The following is a 4,282-nucleotide window of genomic DNA, read 5'->3' as shown; positions in this document are numbered from 1 at the left end:
GTGCAGAGACTGCGGGAGAGAAAACTTTTCCTCGCTCGCCTAATATTTGAGTTTCGTTTGTGTTTTTAGTTTGATACGACGCGGCCTCCATTGAGATCCCAAATGTCTGATCTGGCCTGAAATGTAGACAAAGGTGTTGAAATTTTACAAAGTAAACGGAATTGTACTGAAAATACACAACATACTAATCATCATTATCTACATCTTATAGTTACCTAATAGTTTTTGACGTAAAAATTAATAGGTATTTGCGAAAAGGAAAGTGCAAGTAGTGTGAAGTTGTTTTCACAAACAGGTCACAGCCACAGCTAATCGGAAACATCCCCAACCAGTTTTGATTTGAACACCAGATCTAATTTTTGATTTGAACACCAGATCTAATTTTTGATTTGAACACCAGATCTAATTTTTACTTTTTGAATGTCAGAACGAATAGGTACTACAGTAATATATCCTCTAATGACATACATCCTCTATTAAATACTGTATCCTCTAATTATGTTAATTAATGGATAAGTAATTCAAAACTCTAAGCTTCGCGGACTACTGAATTAGGTACTCATGTTACATGTAGAATGCTCCTATAATACCTACCTGTGTGTTAAAGTTATTTCACGCCATTACACTTGGGTTAATAGGCGATGGCACAAGAGAGAAAGTTAGGTTCGGGCTTATCAAGTAGTCAAAGAAAGTAAAAATGGACCAACATAAAGTCAGGACCAACACTGAACACATCTAAGTCAAGATAATGGTGAAAAACATGAAGAGTAAATCCGGGAATAGGAAGTTAGGTAGGTACATTTAATTCATAATTTTAATATTTTAAAGGAGGTTTTTTGACAGAGGGAACTGTAACTGCTGAAGTCTTATCGTCCCGAAATCGAAGAGAGAAGGAGGATCAGATAAAAAGAACGAACCTAATCTTAATCCTCATTTTTAATATTGATGTATGTACCTCAAATTTTTTTTTATTTTTTTCATTTATTATTATTATTTTTTTTTTTCACAGCAGTAAATAAAATGTTAAAGTGTACTGTCAACAGAGACGGAGTTATTTCGTCTGTCTGACTGCCGTTCAACTTTTGAGCAGGGGCTTGACGTCACTGTACGTACACTGAGAGAAAAAAAAAATGGTCATAGAGTGCCACAATTTTAAGGTGGAAGAACTCCATTATTGGGTTACTTATCTTAATTTAGGGTGTTGGAATGCTATATTATAGTGTTCAGCTTCCCGATACCTAGGCGCACGGCAGTGCGCCAGGCCAAGTTAGAGTTTACTATTAGGAGTATTAGGGTGCCGGAACCCAGTCACCTGATTGGGCTGCCGGCACCCTAGTTTTTTTCTCAGTGTATAACTGCTAAGCTTTCTAGTGACGGGGGTCTTACCCTCCATTCGGCCACAAGCTACCCGCCTCCTCATAACCTCACCCGGAGTGAGAAGGGCCGGGAAAAGCCAGCGGCACCCGATTGCTCAGGTGCCCACACCTTTTCGGATACTAACCACGCCGAATGAAGGGTAGACCCCCATCACTAAAGACCTTAGCAGTTATACAGTAAAGGCCGGTTCCCACTTGTCGGTCGTAAAAAAAATCGTGTCGTGGGAACACTCTCAATTAAATTACATGCCTACAGGACGTTCGGAGAAAAATCGGATGAAACCCAAAATAAGTGGGAACGGGACTTAACCTTAAACGTCTTTCAAACTAACTTAAACTTAACAACTTAACCGACTTCACAAATTTTTACTTAATTAAGGTTCAAAATATGCTCAGAACTTATGTGAACCATTATAGAACATTCTGTTGCACTAAAGACTGAGTTGGATCGTCAGGTTCATTGATGGATATTTTGCACGCCACCTAACCCCCCGATGAGCCTGAAACACAATATCTGGCTTCGGAAAACAACCTGAGGATCATTGTACCATTATGGGTTTAAAAAGATAAATAAAGGTAAGATGGCCGGTTAGATTGGAAGACGACTTCTTTGTCCCTTATATATGCCACGTCCATTTTAGTTTAGGACCATCGCACGGTAGATTGGAAGGTGGTGCGTCTGCCTTGTAAGCGCTAGGTCGAGGGTTTGATTCCACCCGGGGCGAACTTTATCCTCAATAGTTAGAATTCGGAAAGGCTGAATTTCTGCTATCCTGTCTCCCTTCCCTCTTCCATTTCGTGACGATACCTCTTTGAAAAAAGGCTTTCCAAAGCTTTTTTGAAGGTTTTCCTTCAGATTCACCCTATCGGTACCTAAACACATTGTGTAAGTACCTATAGATGCATTTAGGCACAATAAGTCTTCAATACAAATAGTCAACATGTGAAGACATACAATATCTCACTTTAGTGCTGTAACTGTAGTTAATGCACGGTAGATTGGAAGGTGGTGCGTCTGCCTTGTAAGCGCTAGGTCGAGGGTTTGATTCCACCCGGGGCGAACTTTATCCTCAATAGTCGGAAAGGCTGAATTTCTGCTATCCCGTCTCCCTTCACTCTTCCATTTCGTGACGATACCTCTTTGAAAAAAGGCTTTCCAAAGCTTTTTTGAAGGTTTTCCTTCAGATTCACCCTATCGGTACCTAAACACATTGTGTAAGTACCTAGATGCATTTAGGCACAATAAGTCTTCAATACAAATAGTCGCCATCTGAAGACATACAATAGCTCACTTTAGTGCTGTAACTGTAGTTAAGAATCTGCAAAAGAAAGTTCTTTAATCAAAATAAGCATAACTTTTTTATGATCTTGTTGTCATTAGTGGGTACCTACAATTAGGTACCTTTCGTACTTAATAATAATACTAAAAGTACCTTCTGCATCACTTTTGTACTGAGTAGGTAGGTATACCCATTTTTATGTGCCACTTTTGTAATTTGTACACTTTTATTGTAGGTCTCCCTATACAATTTTATTTTAATAATTTCGTTACATAAGGAGATTTGTTAATTCATTAGTTTTACAGAGAGAAAGAGAGAGAGGGAGAGAGAGAGAGAGAGAGAGAGAGAGAGAGAGAGAGAGAGAAATCTGGTGCGAACATCTCACGATTTCCTGTTTGAAATTTTCGATTTTGGGTTCGATAATTGGGCCTTACTCCAAGGCCCAAGACTGGGGTTTTGGAGTAAGAACGGTTTTTCTGAGCTATTGAAAATATTGAGTTCATTGAACCACTTAGCTACTAATTAACTGACTAAAACTAACTAACTAACTTACAGTGTTTCGTTTCTTTCACAGGCTCATCAATTACCATCGACACAGTCTATGGTTCTCTCCGCCGTGTGATCCAAGGTCCCAGGTTCGATTCCCGCCACCATCATGATCGGCTATCTCACATACAACCTGCTCATGTCCCTGACAGTCCTATCCTTCTTCGAACTCTTCAGCATCATCGGAATTCCTTTCTTTCTACAAATGGACGAAGATCTGTATAGTGCTTATCAGCGCGACTATTTGCGCTATTACAACAGGCCGAGCGCGAGCAACCCCTGGGATTATTCGCCGAGCGCGGTCAATCCGCCTACTTTTTGAGCGCGCCGTTTGATGAGACGGTCACCCGTGCAAGTTACTGCCACGTGCAATGTTGCTTAACCTAAGTGTTCTGCTGCGCCGATATAGGTGTATGTTAAGGTTGACGCATATAAAATCAAATAGTTACCTAGGAACCTCTACCTAAAATAAGACAAGTGATCCTATATACCTACCTAATAGGTAAGTATGGAAATAGGAAAGGAAGTACATTAGGTACTATGTTCCCAGGGAAGATTGTTCCCTATTGTGATAGATTTTTTTAGTTTTAGGTACGAAAGTAGCATGTAAATAAGAAGAAAAGACAATGTAATTAAAATTTGTAAACATGTAAATTAAATTTTGTGATTTATGTATACCCATAATCGGCATTCCTTTCTTTCTACAAATGGACGAAGATCTGTATAGCGCTTATCAGCGCGACTATTTGCGCTATTACAACAGGCCGAGCGCGAGCAACCCCTGGGATTATTCACCAAGCGCGGTCAATCCGCCTACTTTTTGAGCGCGCCGTTTGATGAGACGGTCACCCGTGCAAGTTACTGCCACGTGCAATGTTGCTGAACACTTAACCGCTGCGCCGATTTAGGTGTACCTATATTAAGGTTGACGCATCTAAAATCAAATAGGTATCTAGGAACCTCTACCTAAAATAAGACAAGTGATCCTATATACCTACCTAGGTAAGTAGGGAAATAGGAATTTAAGTAGGTACATTTACTATATTCCCAGGGAAGATTGTTCCCTATTGTGATAGAATT

At 39.9% G+C, this 4,282-nt stretch overlaps 1 long non-coding RNA gene across 1 annotated transcript; it reads left to right on the top strand.

Annotated features, from left to right (window-relative positions):
* The first annotated feature begins 1,385 nt into the window (after nt 1-1,385).
* Nucleotides 1,386-3,881, top strand: LOC113471633. Its single transcript, XR_003394259.1, has 2 exons — nt 1,386-1,952; nt 3,231-3,881. It is a non-coding gene; the product is annotated as an uncharacterized LOC113471633 (long non-coding RNA).
* The last annotated feature ends 401 nt before the right edge of the window (nt 3,882-4,282 follow it).

Source organism: Diaphorina citri, unplaced genomic scaffold, assembly GCF_000475195.1.
Source record: "Diaphorina citri unplaced genomic scaffold, Diaci psyllid genome assembly version 1.1 scaffold2720, whole genome shotgun sequence".
Taxonomy (NCBI): domain Eukaryota; kingdom Metazoa; phylum Arthropoda; class Insecta; order Hemiptera; family Psyllidae; genus Diaphorina; species Diaphorina citri.
This window is presented reverse-complemented; position numbering and strand designations above follow the sequence as displayed.